This window comes from Mesoplodon mirus (genome assembly GCF_964341445.2).
Source record: "Mesoplodon mirus genome assembly, chromosome: 18".
Taxonomy (NCBI): Eukaryota; Metazoa; Chordata; class Mammalia; order Artiodactyla; family Ziphiidae; genus Mesoplodon; species Mesoplodon mirus.
This window is the reverse complement of record NC_138994.1, coordinates 42543031-42563704: the sequence shown is the minus strand read 5'-3', so window position 1 is coordinate 42563704 and position 20674 is coordinate 42543031.

Here is a 20674-nt window from a genome sequence, read left to right as displayed (position 1 = left end):
TCAGCGCGCCGCCAGCCGGGCCGCCCGCCTACGCGAGGCCGCGCGTCCAATAGGAAGGAGCCTCGCCGCTCCGGACGTGTCAAGTGGCGGTGGTCATAGAGAGGAGGAATGCTAGAGCGCCCTGAACGGCCCCGCCCCTGGTCTCTTTCCGGCTTCCCCGCGTCAATTCTTTCCGGAAATCTTCCCTCGCCTGGGCGGGACTTCTGGGAGCGCAGGACCGGAAAAGACAATGGCAGCCAGAGACCAGGTTCTCGGAGTGGAGTTGGCTGAGGGGTGATCGACCCGTCCCCACCGCCTCCGAGGTGTCCCCTTAGACAAGTTACCCCTTTGTGGTTGTTTTTAGGATTAAATGTGAGGAGATAAACTAGAGCTTTACCACAGAAGTTTTGCTAATTTTATTTCCATTGTAATTCGCATGAATACACGTTTCAGATGTTTTTACTGGCTTGTGGAAAGAAAAGCAAGAAGAGGGGTTAAGAGAACAAGCTCTGGAACAAGCGAGTCCTGGGTCTCTTATTAGTTGAGTGATCTTGACCTCTCTGAGCTTGTTTCCTTATCTGTCAAGTGGGGATAGTCACAGTATTCACTTCATAAGCTTTTTTAGAATTAAATCACCTAATAATATATTTTTATTATCAAAATTATTTTAATGATTTATAAGCTGAACATCCTCCTTTAATTTTTTTTTAATTGGGATATAGTTGTTTTACAGTGTTGTGTTAGTTTCTACTGGACAGCAAAGTGGAGTTCCCTGTGCTGTACAGCAGGTTCTCATTAGTTATCTATGTTATGTAAGTTAGTGTATATATGTCAATCCCAATCTCACAATTCATCCCATCCCCCCTTCCCCCCTTGGTGTCCATACGTTTGTTCTCTACATCTGTGTCTCTATTTTTGCCTTGCAAACGTGTTCAGTTGTACCATTTCCCTAGATTCCAAATATATGCGTTAATATGTTTGTTTTTCTCTTTCTGACTTCACTCTGTATGACAGTCTCTAGGTCCATCCACGTCTCTACAATGACCCAATTTTGTTACTTTTTTTTTTTTTTTTTTTTCCCGGTACGCGGGCCTCTCACTGTTGTGGCCTCTCCCGTTGCGGAGCACAGGCTCCGGACGCGCAGGCTCAGCGGCCATGGCTCACGGGCCCAGCCGCTCCGCGGCATGTGGGATCTTCCTGGACCGGGGCACGAACCCGTATCCCCTGCATCGGCAGGCGGACTCTCTACCACTGCGCCACCAGGGAAGCCCCAAATATTTTTCTTTTTTTTTTTTTCGCGGTATGCGGGCCTCTCAGTGTTGTGGCCTCTCCCGTTGCGGAGCACAGGCTCCAGACGCGCAGGCTCAGCAGCCATGGCTCACAGGCCCAGCCGCTCCGCGGCATGTGGGATCTTCCCAGACCCGGGCACGAACCCGTGTCCCCTGCATCGGCAGGCGGACTCTCAACCACTGCGCCACCAGGGAAGCCCCCCAATTTTGTTACTTTTAATGGCTGAGTAATATTCCATTGTATATATGTACCACATCTTCTTTATCCATTCCTCTTTCGATGGGCATTTAGGTTGCTTCCGTGACCTGGCTATTGTAAATAGTGCTGCAATGAACATTGGGGTGCATGTGTCTTTTTGAATTACGGTTTTCTCTGTGTATATGCCCAGTAGTGGGATTGCTGGGTCATATGGTAATTCTGTTTTTTTAGTTTTTTAAGGAACCTCCATAGTGGCTGTTATCAATTTACATTCCCACCAACAGTATAGGAGGGTTCCCTTTTCTCCACACCCTCTCCAGCATTTGTTGTTTGTAGATTTCTGAATGATGCCCATTCTAACTGGTGTGAGGTGATACCTCATTGTAGTTTTGATTTGCATTTCTCTAATAATTAGTGATGTTGAGCAGCTTTTCATGTGCTTCTTGGCCATCTGTATGTTTTCTTTGGAGAAATGTCTATTTAGGTCTTCTGCCCATTTTTTGTAAATTACCTAATAATATACTGACAGCTCTTTGAGTGGCACTGCCACAGAACAGCCGCTCAATAAATGGTAGTAAAATTGAAAAGGAAATAAAATGTTTCAACCCGCATAAAATATATTTAAATAAGCTACAGTGGTTAAAGAAATGTTGACCAGGGACATCCTGGGGCAGATGGCCCAATACAGGCCTTTTGAAAACCAGAAAAAGACCTACTATCCCCTTACAAAGTGAATGAGGATTTGTCCCTGAGAGATCTCAATTAAACCACTAGAAATACAGGGAGCTTCCGTAAGTGGGATTGATCCTTTACTTGGAAGTTTCACTCAAATATGAAACTGGTTCTGTGGAAGATTACCACCCAACTGTGTAAAAAGCATATTTTGCACTTGAAGTAACCTTCCCCAAAAGGATCAGGAAAACTGCATTTCTGTGACTTTACACCTTTCACGGGCTTAAGCCCTGAAACGATGATGATACTACCATCCCATATTCAAAATAAATATTTGATCAACAAAATGAAAAGGCAGCCTACGGAATGAGAGAATATATGTGCAAATCATCTGATAAGGAGTTAATATCCAACATACATAAGGAACTCATACAACTTAATAGCAAAAAGCCAAATAATACGATTTTAAAATGAGTGTCTGAATAGACATCTTTCCAAAGAAGACATACAAATGCCCATCAGGGACATGAACAGGTGCTCAATATCACTAATCATTAGGGAAATGAAAATGAAAACCACAATGGGATATCACCACACTCGTCAGAATGGTTATTATCAAAAAGTTAAGAGATAACAAGTGTTGGCCAAGATGTGGAGAAAAGGGAACCCTGGTGCACTGTTGGTGGGAATGTAAAGTGGTGCAGCCACTATGGAAAATAATAAAGAGTTTCCTCAAAAAAGAATTAAAAAAAAAATAGATCTACCATATGATACAGAAATTCCACTTCTGGGTATATATATGAAGGAAGTGAAATCACTATCCCAAAGAGTTATCTGCACCCCATGTAAATTACAGCATTATTTACAATAGCCAAGACATGGAAACAACCTAAGCGTCTATTAATGGATGAATGGATAAGAAAATGTGGTATACGTATACAATGCAAATTAGCCATATCAAATAAAGATTTGCAACATCATGGATGAAACTTGAGGGCATTATGTTAAATGAAATAAGTCAGAGAAAGACAAATGCTATACCATCTCACTTATATAGAAAATCTAAAAAACAAACAACAGGGCTTCCCTGGTGGCGCAGTGGTTGGGAGTCCACCTGCCGATGCAGGGGACACAGGTTCGTGCCCCGGTCCAGGAGGATCCCACATGCCGTGGAGCGGTTGGGCCCATGAGCCATGGCCACTGAGCCTGCGTGTCCGGAGCCTGTGCTCCGCAACGGGAGAGGCCACAACGGTGAGAGGCCCGCGTACCACATAAAAAAAAAAAAAAACTCATAGAAACAGAGTAAATTAGTGATTACCAGGGGCTGGGAGCATGGGGAAAATAGGTAAAGGTGGTCAAATCGTACAAACTTCTGGTTATAAGATGACTAAGCTCTGGGGATGTAATGTACAACATAGAGACTATAGTTAGCAATACTGTATTGTATGCTTGACAGTTACTAAGAGAGTAGATCTTAAAAGTTCTGACCACACACACACACAAAGGTAACTATGTGGTGATAGATACATTAATTAACCTTATGGTGGTAATCATTTTGCAATACATACTTATATCAAGTCATTACACTGTAAACCTTAAACTTACACGATGTTATATGTCAACCATAGCTCAATAAAGCTGGAGTAAAGACAGAGACAATACTAAACTTAAAAAAAAGTTCAGAAGTGCGATAAAATATTGATTTTTTCCCCCTTGGTGACTACTTTGATCCTTTTTAGAAAAAATTTAAATTCCACACACAAAAATAAAATGTTGGTTCTATTTTACTAGTTCCCTAGGCTCATATCTGTCAGGTAATCCCAGAATGTTTATACCTTTAAATATAGGATGAATCACTTATATAAAGTATTTGTATAAAATTCTGAGATCTGGATGAAGAAATTAGGGAAGGCTTGGGTGCTTATCAGGTTGTTTTCAGGGCGCAGTATGCCTTTCTGCAGTGATGCTCTGGGTCACATTTTATGCCTGGTCTATGAAGACAAAAGCTAGTCTGAGGTTATACTTGAATTAAATTCCTTGAGTACAGGGCTCTCTTAGTCTGGTTCTCTCCTGTATCATTAGCTCCTAGAACTGGGCCTGGCTTATGGCAGGCAATTAATATTAGGAAGTTAGGAAGAACCCAGTAACTTAAATCAGACTGTGGCCTTGCAGTTAAACAGGGCCCAAAATTCAATCAGGACACCAAAGATGGTGTTATCAGAGGGAGGAGTCTGACTGGTATGTTCAAAAGGGCACATCAGAGAGTCAGAGACAGAAAAGTGACCCCAGACTTGCTGGAGTTGAGGGAGCCTGACATCAGGGCAGCAGGGAGAGAGGCAACAGAGAAAATGGGCTTTCAGAACGCAGTGACACCGGCAATTAACAGAATCCAACCACTTCCTCTTGCTTTGAGTCTCTTAATTGTCCGCTGCTGTGGGTGCAAACTACCTCCAAACCCACTGGCTTGAAAACCATTTCAATCATTTTCTTGCCCACAGTTTTGCTCATTGGGGATGGCTCATCCCTTCCTCGCAGTGGCTACTAGGGCAGCTCCATGGTGGATGGAATATCCACCATGGCCTCACTTCCACGTTTGGGCTGTGAGCCAGGGTGCCTTGCTCCACTTCCACAAAGCCTCTCCCTCCCCGTAGATGGTTCTCATTCAGTATTCAGGCCAAGGTTTTTATATGGTGGTCAGTTTCCAAGTTTCACTGAGAATGAGACTTCAGGCTTGGAAGTCAAAGCAAGTCACAGCCAACACCCACTCAGGTACCACCATTTTTTACATCTCTGGTGTATTTTTTTTAATATACAAGGAATGTTAAAAAAAAAAAAAAGATGGCTCAGGCTGCATCAGGCTCTGAGAGACTGCAGCTCTGCCATAGTTAATGCCTCCCAGGCTTCATCCCATTTTATTATGTTTTTTTTGTTGTGTTTTGTTTCTGTTTGTTTTTGGCCACGCTGTGTGGCATGCTGGATCTTAGTTCCCCAACTAGGGATCAAACCTGTGGCCCCTACATTGGGAGCACGGAGTCTTAACCACTGGACCGCCAGGGAAGGCCCTTCATTCCTCTTTAGATACTGAGCATTAAGCAGTGTCTAAATTAGATATTAGACGGCGCACAGGAAACGTTTGCTGAGGGCATAGAGGCTCTGCCTAGTATTCGTTTGCTCAGGCCACCATAACAAAACACCACAGACTGGGGGGCTTAAACAACAGAAATTAATTTTCTCACAGTTCTGGAGGCTGGAAGTCTGGGACCAAGGTGTCAGCAGGGCTGGTTTTTCCTGAGGCCTCTCTCCCTGGCCTGCAGACATCCACCTTCTCCCTGTGCCCTCACATGGCTTTTGCGCTGTGCATCCCTGGTGTTTCTCTGTGTGTCCAAATGTCTTGGCTCCAGTCAGATTGGACTAGGGCCTACTGCCACGGCCTCATTTTAACTGAATCACCTCTTTAAAGGCCCTATCTTCAAATTCAGTCACATTCTGAGGTACTGGGGGTTAGGACTTCAACACATGAATTTGGGGGACGGACACAGTTCAGCCCCAAACAGCTCACTCCAGCCTCTCCTCCCCCAGCCCCTTTCTACTCTGGACCCCTCAGCTTTCCTGTGTCTGCTGGCCCTCGACCTTCAAGGGGAGAACTTTAAGGTCCCTCTTTTCCTATGATCCCAGCTGGTAGCTCTGGACCAGAGTCTGAAATGAGGGGCTGGGGTCCTGCACAGACGCTTGCCCACAGGTAGAGAGGCCGTGAGGCAACTCCCTGTCCACCTGATTGGAATATTCTTCCCAGTTGAGGGGTGCTAACCCCTCCCCCAGTCGGCAGGTGCTCTCAATGGACAGCAGGCTGGAACACTTAAGCCTTCTAGATCCTCAGCGCACGTTTATTTATTTTTAAAAATATTTATTTATTTATTTATTTGGCTGTGCCAGGTCCTTGTTGCCGCGTTTGGGATCTTTTAGTTGCAGCATGCGGGCTCTTAGTTGAGGCATGTGGGATCTAGCTCCCGGACCAGGGATGTAACCCGGGAGCCCTGCATTGGGAGCGCGGAATTTTAGCCACTGGACCACCAGGGAGGTCCCTCAGCGCACGTTTGGATCCATCCCACATCCTCCGTGGTGCATCTTCTGGGTGGCTCCCACCATCTACCTGCCCTGCGGCCCTTCCTCCAGGTCCCCGGGTCGCAGCCTGGCGGGTCCCCCCAGACTGGTCCCAGCCCAGGGCCGGGTCTCAGGGAAACGTCCCGAGGAGTGCGAGCGACTTCGCCACTAGAGGGCGCAGTGGCGCTGCAGTCAAGAGGAGTGCGGAACCTCCAAGGACGAGGCTCCTTCCTTCAGAGTCCGCTCCTTTCAGAGCTTATTTCTAGCGCTACCAAGCGCTGAGCACATTGTTGCCAATAAAAAACAAACAAACAAAAACACAGACAAAACCCCCCATATTTCACCGAGGAGCTTACAGGCGGAAGGCTGGCAAATGTGAACTGTAATAGTCCCCCTCCCTACACGCACACCAATTGATAATGAAACATGTCAAACGTTCTTTGAACACGCACTGCTTACATCCCGCTGTTAACATTGGCTGTACATGCTTTTTCACACATCTGTCCTCTGTCCATCCCTCCATCCATCCAACAGTCTGGGCTGTTTTTATGCCTGTCGAACAAAGCGAGGCATATTATTTTGAGATTGTTTTTTGGGTCTGACCTTCCCGCTTCAAGCAGCTGGCGAGCCCCCTTGAAAGTCGCAGCAGGGGGCTGTGGCCGGGATGAAGGCAAAAGTAGCCCCGGAGTCTCCCTCGCTTTTGCTTCAAAAGCATCCGCTTCTGGGAAGAGAGGATTTGTTGGATAAATTTGTTGGACAGAGACCAATGTCTCTGGCAAAAAGGTGAAGGGAGAAAGGATTCTCTGGGAAACTAGGGAGAGTCCCTTGGGCTGAAGGAAAGGCAAATGTGGGCTGAGGCACAGGGAGACGTGTGCCCCTTTCCCTGGCAGAGCCCCTGAAGGCTGCAGGACTCCAGGGAGACTGGCTGCCTGGGCATCTGGGCATTGTGGACCGAGGGTATTTCTGATCAAGATGATGAGCATCGAAGAGCCCCGTGGCCCGATGACTGAGGACCAGATGTTCCCCCCACCCCCATTTGCCTTGATAACGTGTAAGCTGCCACTATACCCCATGTTATGGACTGAATTGTGTTCCCCCAAAATTCACACGTTGAAGCCTAACTCCCAGTACTCAGATAGTAATTGGAGTTAGGGCCTTTAAATAGGTAATTAAGTCAAAATGAGCCATCAGGGTGGGCCCTAATCCAATCTGACTGGTGTCCTTGTAGGAGAAGGAGATTAGGACACAAAAGAAACACCAGGGATGCTCCAGGACAGAGGAGAAGCCGGGTGAGGACACAAGGAGAAGTTGATTGTCTGCAAGCCAAGCAGAGAGGCCTTGCAAGAAACCAAACCTTGATCTCACTCTCCCAGCCTCCAGAACTGTGAGAAAATAAGTTTCTGTTGTTTAAGCCCCCCTGTCTGTGGTATTTTGGTATGGCAGCCTAACAGATTGATGCATGTCACCTCCAGGAAGCTGACATGGCCCCTCAGGAGCCTGGGGACTCAGAAGCCCTGAGGTCTGAATTTTCTGCCAACCCAGCATGGTAGCTTAAAATAGAAATATGCAAAGGTAGAAGAAATATAGTTAATATATATATATATTTTTTGCATGGTTGATTTTTTTGCTGAGAGCATAAGCATGTGTGTTAGTGATAGTTATTTTCTGTGTACAGAGGATGGCCTCAGAGGACCCTTCTCACAGAACATGTGGCATGCTTGGGAGTTTGAAAAATGAATAGGAGGTTTCCAGAGTGGCAAGATAAGGAAAGTTATTCCAGCCAGGGGGAACAGCAGGGAGATACGAAAGATGGGGGTATATCCAGAGAACCACACACAGTAGTTCAGTGAGTGCTGTGATGGGCACGCCTCCATGAATTTAAATGTGTAAATCATCTAATCCTCACCACAGTGCTGCCATGTGTAGCCTATTAGTATCCCATTTCACAGATGAGAAAACTGAGGCAGAAAGGGATTAATTTGCCCAAGATTACAAAGGTCATAACTAATAGAGAGATTTACTCTCCCAATTTTTCACCAGTAGATACCCAGTATTCTGCTTTTCAATCCACCAGTGTAGGGGTAGGGCCCTGATTTCCTCATATTTATGTGGATTCTATAATGTTCTTGTGGAATCATTGTCTATTCATCAGCGTTCTCCAGAGAACCAACAGGGTGTGTGTGTGTGTGCGTGTGTGTGTGTGTTGAAAGAAGGATTTATTTTAAGAAATTGGCTCATGTGTTTGTAGCTCTGTGCTTTCACTGCTGAGGGCGTGGATTCAGCCCTTGGTTACCAGTCGGGGAACTAAGATCCTGCAAGGTGTGCTGTGAGACCAAATGAAAAAAAAAGAAAAAGAAAAAGAAAAGAAACAAAGAAAAAAAAGAGTTGAAAACAAAATTTGCAGGGTGAACCAGGAGGCTGGAGACCCAGCAGAGTTGTAGTTGAGTCCAAAGGCCATCTGCTGGCAAAATTCCTCCTTTCTCTGGGATGATTAGTCTTTCATGCCGTCACCTGATTAGATGAGGCCCACCCACATTATGGAAGGTAATCTACTCAAAGGCTACCAATGTAAACGTTAACCTCATGTAAAAAATATATTGACCAAATATCTGGGTACCATGGCCTAGCCAAGTTGACATATAAAATTCACCATAACATACTGATTTAGATTGGCTCATTAAGGAAACTGAGTTAAAAGTAGTCTTGTCCAGGGCTTCCCTGGTGGCGCAGTGGTTGAGAGTCCGCCTGCCAATGCAGGGGACGCAGGTTTGTGCCCCGGTCCGGGAGGATCCCACATGCCGCGGAGTGGCTGGGCCCGTGAGCCATGGCCGCTGGGCCTGTGCATCCGGAGCCTGTGCTCCACAATGGGAGAGGCCACAACAGTGAGAGGCCCGCGTACCGCAAAAAAAAAAAAAAAAAAAAGTGGTCTTGTCTGATGTGGGGAGAAAAGGTAGAGAGGGGGAGGGGTCCAGGGTCCTCTGTTGGCTGTCCCTTGCTGAGGAAGCATCCCACAGGGAGCTGGCTTTGGTGATTCTAAAGGCATCTGAAACATGAGCATCCTCACAAAAGCAGTAACAGCTGCAGTTCTTTGAGCACATGCTCTGTATCTGCTAAGTGCTCTTCATGGGTTAGCTCATTTGGAATCACTCTGGCCCCAAATGGCCAGATGCCGCATGCAGCCATGCCCTTTCTGGGGTCTGCTACCCACCCAGGACTCTAACCCAGGAAGTCAGTCACAGAAACTCTTTCCCTGACACCCACCTGAAGTCCTGCTCCCCGATCCACAGATTGGGGGGTATTTTTCAAGAAGGTCGGTGGGGCAGGAATTCCTCCTCTCCTTCAGGAGCCTGAAACCACAGCCCAAAAGAATTCTTTGTTCTCTGCTCTCTACTCAGCCTAATTCCTCCTGTCTGTGGGCATGGCTGTTTGGATCCCAGGGCAGAGAGGAATCCCTGGGAGGAAAAGTCAATTACAATTTAAAGACATTATCCCACCTGATTGGTGATGGTCAGCGGCATCCCCTTCTCTTGGCAACGTATTTTACTTTCTTCTCCCCTCCATCCCCAGCACCCAACCTTCATGATGTTATAAAGAAGAGGAGGATGTGTTCTGAGGATTGACTTAACACTACAAGCTCTTATTTTATAAGAGAAAAAAATCATAAAAGATCTTGAATGCTGCTTTATGTTCATATGCATTTTCATTCTCTCTCTCTCTCTTTTTTCCTCTCTCCATAACTGAAGGGAGCTGGTAGCAACCACTCTGCTTTGCAGCTCAGCTGGTAAAATGCCTGGAAAGCAGCCAGTGGCCTGGGTTCAATCTACTGATAAGTCATCAATTTCTTTCTCACCCAAAACATCTGGTTTCGGATCCTGAGTTATGAGCTAATATTAAGTATAAAAGTTTATAGCATCACATATATAATACTCTTGATTAGAAACATCAAGAAAAGTAATTGACTGGAGGGGACTCGGTGTGACCAGCTGGTTGAACATCTGGATGGGATCCAAGGGGCTTGAACTGAATTCCCTATCCATCTACACTTTCTTGGTCAAGCAATATCTGGTCCGGGATCTTTAAAGGGTTTGACTCTCCTCCTTGGATACTTCTTTCTCCCAGTGTTTTCTATGCAAAAATGGGAATGTGTGTTTCAGTTCACTGGAAAAGACGAAAATAAAATAATCACAGTGTTTATCCTCTCATGCATCCATTCTTCAGACATTTCCGGGTTTTCATTATTTCCTTAGCCACGGCGTGTTACCAGCCATGACCACTTGGTGGCAGCGTACCCTCGTTTTTCCCCCGCCGATTGGGGTTGGGGAGGAAAAATGCAGAGACCGCCCCCCCCACTCCATCTGGTTTGCAGCTGAGCCTCCCGGGAGGCGGAAGAGCTCCTACCAGCCTGGGCTTTGTCCTCAGGGGGCTTCACTTGACATACATTACTCCACAAAATTCCTTTGCCAACTGCATCCCTGTGACCAACGACCTGAAGATAACCAAGGCTTTTGGTGACACTGTGTTCTGTTTGCCACCCCCCGCCCTCCAGAACACCATGGATTTCTCCATCTCCCTGGATACATTAGAGGATTTAAGAAGGGCAGTGGTTTCTGGAATCTCCTCTAAAGCAGCTTCTCTCCAGGATATCAGGCAGAAAGCAATCTGCATCTTGTGCACAGAGTGGCTGATGGAGTTTTAAGAAGGACCCTGAGGCCTCACAGCCCAGGCTCAGAGAGCAACAATTAGATGCTTGATTGGCCACACTTTCACTTCACCATGTGATCTGGGGAGAGCCACTCATGTATGTGTCTCGGAACCACTATTTATGGAGTACCTGCTATATTCTACAATAAAAAGACAGGGGTGAGAGAATTATTAAAAACCTGTGAACTATTTCTAGAAGCTGGTCTTCTGAAAAAAAGTCACCAAGAGCAAACGTTCTAAAAAATGTGGATCCTGGGGCCTCCCTGGTGGCGCAGTGGTTGAGAGTCCGCCTGCCGATGCAGGGGATACGGGTTCGTGCCCCGGTCTGGGAGGATCCCATATGCCGCGGAGCGGCTGGGCCCGTGAGCCATGGCCGCTGAGCCTGTGCGTCCGGAGCCTGTGCTCCGCAACGGGAGAGGCCACAACAGTGAGAGGCCCGCGTACAGAAAAAAAAAAAAAAAAAAAAAAAATGTGGATCCTGGGCCAATAGCTGAGCATCACCCAAGAACTTGTTATAAACGCAGATTCTCAGGCCCCACCCAGCCCTACTGAATCGGAAACTCTGCAGGTAGGGCCCAGCTGCTGGGGCTGTAACCAGTCCTCCAGCGGATTCTGATGCCCACTTGGGCTTGAGAACCAAGGATGTTTGAGTACACCCTTCCCCTCTCTTCCTTCTCTCTTTGCTTCTTTGTTTACTGAATTCCTTTGAAGAGCCAGCTTGGTCCCTGCCCCCAGAGAATTTATAAATTAATGGGAGAGACAGTAAAAATCTGGGCCCGAGATAATATGGTAAACTCTAAGGTAGGGAACGTTTCGTGCGCTGTGAGCACGTATTAGAGGCGCCTCGCCCAGCTTTGGGCAGAAGTAAAATGGGCTTGCAGACAGTAAGACCAGAGTAAAGTGTAAAATAATAGAACAGAAGAATGTATGCAGGCACTTCTCAACTTATATACCTCACCAGACACCCCTTTACGTGGCTTGGGGGCTATTGGGGTGGCAGACTCAGCCTGCAGAGGCCAGGAGGTGACATGAGTGAGTGACCAGCAGGACGAGGAGAGGACGGGCAAACTCCACCTGGGGGAGCAGCTCTGCTCAGAGCCAAGCCGTGGTTCCCCGAGAGATGCCGGCCCAGGTGATGCCAGATCCTGGGACTGTTTGGCAAGTGAGCCTGGAGCACTATATTTTCACGTGAAATTTCCCCAAAACATGTACAAACACTTTGTGGGCCAAAAGGGAGATGCACGGAAGCCAAACAGGGTCCCCCGATATGAGCATTTGCTTCTTCCACGACCGCCATCTAGCGGTGAGCGTGGGCTGCTGCACCCTTTGCTTTCCCAGGAGCAGAGGGACCCGCTTCTTCCGTCCTTCTTAAATTGGGGTTTTGATTTCCAAAAGTCTATTGTTGTGAAAAGGTTCAGAGTGACACCCGGATGGCCGTTCTCCTCCATCTCCTTTTGGAAATCGGTTAAACTGAAGGGGGTGGGGCGCAGTGTTGAGAGGGTGCTTTGGGGGCCCTGGAGCGGCGAGCCAGGTTCACGTCCCTGCTTTGCTGCAGGGAAATTTGCGGGGTGAGATCAGTCCCCCGAGTAAAATAGAGTAACATCTGACCTGTCTGCAGTCCAGACCCAAAGCCCCTGAATGAACGTGAAGGATACAGTTGGGTTCTGCCTGCCGCTGGCTCTGCCAACTGAAGATAGAAAATAGTCAAGGGAAAAAAATTCCAGAAAGTTCCAAAAGACAAAACTTGAATACGCTGCACATTGGCAACTATTTACATAGCATTTACATTGTATTAGGTATTATAAGTTATCTAAAGATGATTTAAAGTATATGAAAGGAGGTATGTAGGTTATAGGCAAATACCATGCCATTTTGTATAAGGGACTTGAGCATCCATGGGTTTTGGGATCCACAGGGATCCAGAAACAAACCCCTGGGAGACAAGGGATGGCTGTACGTCATTCTCAGCCATGGTCCCCGATGTTCTTCTTGAGTGACCTTCATGGTACTCCTTGAACAGCACCCTACCCCTACCCCCAAAAGTCTTTGCTTGTGTATTTCTCTTGGGGAGAGCTGCTGGCCTGAGTCAGATTCTCAAAGGGGCTTCTAACTCAGGAAGGGGGAAGACAAGTGTGTCCCGTGGAGTTCTCAAACCGTGAGTTGCACTGGAATCCTCGGAGGGCTTGTTAGGACATAGATGGCTGGGCACCTCCCTCAGAGTTTGCTTCCACAGGTTTGGGGTGGGGCCCAACAAACTGTCTTCCTAACAAGTTCCCAGGTGATGCCGAAGATGCTGGTCTGGGACCACACAGGAACTTCGAGAACAGACCTCAGACTTTCTGCTCTGATGGGGGAACTCATGGCTGGGCTCTTGCTTTCACTCACAAGCTCCCAAAACAAATGAAAAAACACTGTGTTTTTTGGTGCCAGTGTTTCCTCCCTCCATCCTTGGCTGTGTCAGAAATAGTTTAGAGGTTCTGAGCAACAACTTTTCATGCTGGACACTCGACAATGATTTTCTGCTTAGAAGTGAAAAGACAAAGAACTGGCATCTGAAGCCAGCTGGGGAGATGGAGAGGGTCATAGCAAAGACTAATGGTATCAGAGGACAATATGATGTGCACACTACCTGTCCCCCTACACACTTTGGTCACTGTGCTAGAATTTGCTCAGAAGAGCATCTTAAGGGTGGCCGCTCGGATTGGTGCTAAGGGACATACTCTGTTTCCTTCCTTGTGTCCCTTCTGGAGGCACCTAAAGTTTGATTAAACAATAGCTAAGATCCTCTTTCAATTCTAAGAATTTCTGACCCCCGTGAAAAAGACACATTGGTTCTCGAATTCTATGAACAGGCAACATTGGTCCACCTGCCACTTCTGGTCTCCACGAGACAGTCTGCAGCTTTCTGCTGAGCTACTCTCTGGACACAGCCAAACATCATCGTGCAAAGCCACTGGGCCCTCATCGCATGCTGGCTGCTGGGCTGAGGGCTTTGAACGTGCTCGCAGAGGTCAGAGCAAAAAAAAAGAATAAAAAAGCGCCTATGCCATTCTCTGCCTCTTGAGGCTCTTGTTGCAGGAAGTGTAATAACAAACGTGAAAGGACTTTGAATTCTCTGCAAAGCAGGCCCTGCAGAGTAGGAGGTGACAGATGACAGAGAAAATTGTCCCAAGGCTTGGGGCAGGAAACGCATCACTCTCCTAGAGGCTAGGACTTTCCAGCTGGAGTGGTGGCCAAATATACGTGATGATGGGCTGGTGGGATCCCTTTGTAGCCAGGAACTGGGTCGGTGGGTAAAGGGTAGGGCACTCAGGAATGTGATCAGGTCGGGAGGTGGGCGCTCCCTGACTTGGGAAAGTGGAATTTCATGAGGGGAAATCGGTTTCACCTTTGTAACTGCTATGCCCTCAGCTAGCTGCTGGGCAGTGGGCAGAGAAGGAAATTGTTGGTTTGATCCTCATTCCCCTTGGAAATAGGAGAGTGGGACGTCTCAGCATCTGGGGACAGAACATGGGGACCAGGAGGGTTCTGGGTTTGCAGGAAAGAAGGCAGCACGTCACTGCGGGGACAGCACTGCCCTGCCCTTCCTGGGTGTCCCAGCATTAGATGACAGGGAGAAGCAGAGCCCTGGGTGGGAAGTAAAATCCTCACTCACCTCTGTCCCTGCTGGGGCAGAAACGAGGTGTGACCTGGCGCAAGTCACTTCCTGTCCCTGAGCCTCTTGTTTCCACTCCTGTAAAGTGTGGACATTGGACACAATTCCCCAGTAAAGATCAGAATCCAGTGGTCTTGCTTTCCTCCTTAGGAGGAAGAATTAGAGACACTGAGAAACTGAAGGAACGTTTCTTTTTGAAAACACTTGCTTTCAAGTCAATCGAGGTATAATTTTCATACAGAAATACATCCACTTTATCCACTCTGAGCAAAGTTTGAGGAGTTTTCCCAAAGGTCCCCCCCGAGGCTGCACTGCAGTCAGAATATGGAACATTTCTGGGACTTCCCTGGTGGCGCAATGGTTAAGCATCCGCCTGCCAATGCAGGGGACACGGGTTTGAGCCCTGGTCCGTGAAGACCCCACATGCCACGGAGCAACTAAGCCCGTGCACCACAACTACTGAGCCTGTGCTCTAAAGCCCATCAGCCACAACTACTGAGCCCTCGTGCCACAACTACTGAAGCCCGCACGCCCAGAGCCCGTGCTCCACAACAAGAGAAGCCACCTCAATGAGAAGCCCGCGCACTGCAACAAAGAGTAGCCCCCGCTCGCCGCAACTAGAGAAAGCCCACGCGCAGCAATGAAGACCCAATGCAGCCAAAAATTAAAAAAAAAAAAAAAAGAATATAGAACATTTCCGCACAAAATATTTACAGTGGGGAGAGGGAAGGAGGAGGGGCAATATAGCGGGTAGGTGATCAAGAGGTACAAAACATTATGTATAAAATAAGCTACAAGGTTATGTTTTACAACATGGGGAATGTAGCCAATATTTTAAAATAACTATAAATGGAGTATAACCTTTAAAAATTGTGAATCCCTATATTGTACAACTGTAACTTATGTAACATTGTACATCAACTATACTTCAATAAAAATAAATAGCTTTTTAAAAAAGGAATATAGAACGTTCCCATCTCCCCTGATGGCCCTTGGTGCCCCTTCACGGGCACAGCTCCTCTTGGCCCCAGGCAGCCTATGGCACGTGTCTTAAACCTCATTTCTCTGTTTGCTCCCTGTGTCAGCTTCCTGCAGCTGCTGTGACAAACTGCCACACCTTAGTGCCTTAAAGCCACACACATTTATTCTCTTACAGTTCTGGAGGTCAGAAGTCTAAAGTGGCTGAGGGACTTCCCTGGTGGCACAGTGGTTGAGCATCCGCCTGCCAATGCAGGGGACACGGGTTCGAGCCCTGGTCCGGGAAGATCCCACAGGCCATGGAGCAACTAAGCCTGTGTGCCACAACTACTGAGCCTGCGCTCTAGAGCCCACAAGCCACAACTACTGAGCCCACGTGCCACAACTACTGAAGCCCATGTGCCTAGAGCCCGTGCTGTGCAACAAGAGAAGCCACCACAATGAGAAGCCTGGGCACCGCAACGAAGAGTAGCCCCCGCTCGCCGCAACTACAGAGAGCCTGCGTGCAGCAACGAAGACCCAACACAGCCAAAAATTTAAAAAAATAAAGTGGGCTGGCTGAGCTGCGTTCCTTCTGCCGGCTCTAGTGGGCACGGCTTTCCTTGCCTCCTCTGGCCTCTAGATGCTGCCCACAGCCTTGGCTCTTGTGCGTGCCTCCCTCTGACCTCTCATTCCATCCTCCCGTCTCCTTCTCTGACCCACTCTCCCTCTTATTAGGAGCCTGGTGATTTATGGATAATCCAGGCTAATCTCCCCATCTCTAGGTCTTCAACTAAATTGCATGTGCAAAGTCCTTTTGCCACATGAAGTGACATATTTACAGGTTCTGGACATCTTTGGGGGGACATTATCGAGCCACCACCCTCACACGCACAGAAAGGACTTCCAGGCCTACAGCCGAACTTTCCAGAGCAGGCCCTCCATCAGGGGCCCCTGCTCACCTGCCCAGCACATCTGCTTTTCCACTCCTACTCCACATGCCAAAGAGGATCCAATAAAAATAATTCTAGCAAACATTAATTCTGCATTTACTATGTGCCAGGCACTTTCCTAAGCCCTTCATAGACCCTAACTCACTTAATCCTCACGGCAAGCACAGGAGGGGAGTGTCTGTTCTATTCCTATTTTACCGCTGAGGAAACTGAGACACAAGAAGTACAAGGAGCTGTCCCAGGTCACCCAGCTGGATGGAAGAGCAGGGATTAACTCTGGGAAGTGAAGGAAGCTACGGCACATCCTCCACTGCCTCTCCAGAGCCCACCTCCAGATTTGCTGAGCCCCGTCCTTGGGACCAGACAGTTTCCTCTGTGCTTGTGAAGAGGATCAGAACATGCCACCCCACATTTTTTTTTTTTTTTTGCGGTACGCGGGCCTCTCACTGTTGTGGCCTCTCCCGTTGCGGAGCACAGGCTCCGGACGCGCAGGCTCAGCGGCCATGGCTCACGGGCCCAGCTGCTCCGCGGCATGTGGGATCTTCCCGGACCCGGGCACGAACCCGTGTCCCCTGCATCAGCAGGTGGACTCTCAACCACTGCGCCACCATGGAAGCCGCACCCCACTTTTTTTTTCATTGTAAGTGACAAAAAACAACTTAACGAATTAATCAAAAAAGAACAAGTACTAGCTCAACTAACTGAAAAGACCAGTGGTAGATTTGGAAAGAGATCTTCAGGTTCTGCTGTATCCAGATGCTCTCAAGGCGTTACCAGGAACCTGTCCCTGCTCTCTGCCTCTGAGCTGCTCTACCTCCGAGCTGCTTCTCTTTACTGGCCTCCTTCTCAGATGGGCTCTATCCAGGGGAGAGCAGATGGGTATCCACAGCTCCAAGCTGATGGTTTTATCATCTTAGCAACTCCAGCAGAAAAAAACTGCCAGGGGTTAGGGATGCTTCATTCTCCTTTGCCAAGACTGGTTGACTTGCCCACACACAGAGTGAAGGGAAAGGGTTGGTCCATCTGAACCTTAGAGATGGATGGTGGCAAAGGAATGGTCCTCCAAAGGAAAACTGGGATGATGTTACCATAGCAAGAGGAAACTGTCTCTGGGCATCCAAAAATGACAGATGGTTTTTCATATGCTCTCCTTGGAGGTGGGCATTCTGGAGGCCTGCTTTCCTCCTTCTGGATTGGCCTTCGATAGATCTCTTTTGCCAGGGGGCTTTGCTCTATCTCCCCGCTCAGAGGTGATGTTTCTCTTCTTCATTCTCTTTTGAATTCTGTGTACTTATAGCAGGGGAGTCACATGGGCTGAATTTGGTCCAGCCTTGCCAAAATGTGTCCTGCAACTCATAAGTGTTCGGGGCCAGGTCACCAGGAAGCTACACTCAGATTTGGAGCCAAACCTCAATAGGAACACAGAGTTAACTTGAGCATAGATCTGTGTTAGATCCTGGGGTACAGTGTCCAGATGCCCTTCGCAAGGCCTACGCACCCATCTCCTAGCTCCTGGGAATACTGTTCATGGGGGTGATGGTCGTAGCTCTGTCCTTCACTGAGCATTGCCTACATCTGTGCTATAGGGACCTGTTTCAGCCAAGATTACACGCCCTCCTAAGGTTCAGCCCAAGGTCAATGAAATGAGGTTAGACACCTAAATGCAGAGCTCCCCACTAGACCAACCAAGGCCTCAGTTGCACCCACATTGCATCCTGCACGTTCCTGCCTCTCCACCTCCTGACAGGTGTCCCTCCCAAGAGTTCTTCCTAAGAAGGCTTCTGCACACAAATCTCATCTCAAAGTCTGTGTCCAGAGAATCCAACCTAAGACATCTGTTTTTCTCTCCTTATGGTCCATGGACGTGCTGTCCCCAAAGAAATGAGGATCCCTTTGTAAAGGCTTTAATATTGGGGAAAAGGTTCTTTGTGGTCCTGGTCCAATCTCAGTCTTGGATAGGTGTTTGGGGTTTGGGAGCATCTTCCTGGGTCAATTTCACCTGTATGAACATACCAATGCAGGTGTACAGCTAAAGTGACTGATTTTCTTTTCTTTTCTTTTTTTAAAATTAATTAATTAATTTTAAAAATAAAATTATTTATTTTATTTTTATTTATTTTTGGCTGCGTTGGGTCTTTGTTGCTATGCGTGGGCTTTCTCTAGTTGCGGTGAGCAGGGGCTACTCTTCGTTGCAGTGCGCGGGCTTCTCATTGCGGTGGCTTCTCTTGTTGTGGAGCACGGGCTCTAGGCGTGCGGCTTTCAGTAGTTGTGGCATGCGGGCTTCAGTAGTTGTGGCTCGTGGGCTCTAGAGCGCAGGCTCAGTAGTTGTGGCTCACGGGCTTAGTTGCTCCGCAGCATGTGGGGTCTTTCCAGACCAGGGCTCGAACCCACATCCCCTGCATTGGCAGGCAGATTCTTAACCAATGCACCACCAGGGAACCCCTAATTTTATTTATTTTTGGCTGTATTGGGTCTCCTTTGCAGTGCGTGAGCTTCTTGCGGTGGCTTCTCTTGTTGCAGAACATGGGATCTAGGCTCACAGGCTTCAGTAGTTGTGATGCATGGGCTCAGTAGTTGTGGCTCAAGGGCTTAGTTGCTCCACGGCATGTGGGGTCTTCCTGGACCAGGGCTCGAACCTGTGTCCCCTGCAGTGGCAGGCGGATTCTTAGCCACTGCGCCACCAGGGAAGCCCCTAAAATGACTGATTTTCTATTAGCTTGGCCAATATTTGGCTGAATTTTCAGGTGATTCATGAAGAATAGGTACTCAGGGTTGGAATTAGGTGAGCAGGTTAAGAAATAGGGCGAGAAAGAGAAAAGCAGATTTTTTGTGCCAGCTGAGAGCTCTTGTGTGGTGACAGAGATTCTCTTCTTGACCAAACTCTCTGCTCAGGCTCCTCTGAGGTCTTTATCAATGAGGCCTTGACTTTTGGACTTCTGTGTTCATCTCTGCATTGTCCAGTTTTAGCAAGAATCCCGCTAAGTCAGTTTAGCCAGCATCCTCCCTGCTCCATATGTGAGCACCCTCCACGACAAAGTTCCTCATCCCCCACCATCCCCCAGGGGATGTGTGATCACCCCGGCCTTCCTTCAGAGAGAATCCTGTTAGGTCAGTTTACCAGAATCTCCGCTACTGCTGATACTTCTGCTTAGTAATTTTCCATCCACTGACCTCTCCCCGCCTCCCACCTCGCGACCCCAGCTCCTCGGCTATAGATTCCCACTTTTCCTTGTTGTGTTCAGAGCTGAGTTCAGTCTCTCTCCTCCACTGCAAAACCCCGTGGCGGTGGTCCCTAGGCCTACCACAATCGTTCCCCTTGAATCAATTCCTCCTCACCATTTTCTTTTCTTTTTTTTTTTTTTTTTTTCGGTACGTGGGCCTTTCACCGTCGTGGCCTCTCCCGTTGCGGAGCACAGGCTCCGGATGCGCAGGCTCAGAGGCCATGGCTCACGGGCCCAGCCGCTCCGTGGCATGTGGGATCTTCCTGGACTGGGGCACGAACCTGCGTCCCCTACATTGTCAGGCGGACTCTCAACCACTGCGCCACCAGGGAAGCCCTCTCCTCACCATTTTTAACAAGTGTCATGAATATTTTTTTCTTTGACACTGTTGGAGGTCTGCTCATCATTCAAGACCTAATTTGAGGTTATTTCTTCGAAGAAGCCTTTCCTGCCTGTTAATGTAACTTCTTGTCTGGGCTTTCATTGTGTGTTTTACATGTTTTAGTAGACATGGACATGGACACAAATCATTATAAATACTATCTAATGTTCCTTCTAGTAAAGTGTTTTTCAAGCTTTAGAAAAAAAATTGCAGAATACAGGATTCATTATAGGAATCAGACCCTACACGTTGTAGAAGGAACAGGGGGAGTGAAGGGCCAGAAAGGGAAATTGAAGGATCAGAGAAACATCAACCGTCAGCCCTCCTGAAATGCTGGCACCGTTTATGGGTCAGAATTCACAGGGCAATCTGGGAGGCAGGCATGTCTCAATGCTAGAATTTTTAAACTTTTTCACCACAATCCATATTAAGAAATACCTTTTTTTTTTTTTTTTTTTTGCGGTATGCGGGCCTCTCACTGCTGTGGCCTCTCCTGTTGCGGAGCACAGGCTCCAGACGCGCAGGCTCCGTGGCATGTGGGATCTTCCTGGACTGGGGCACGAAC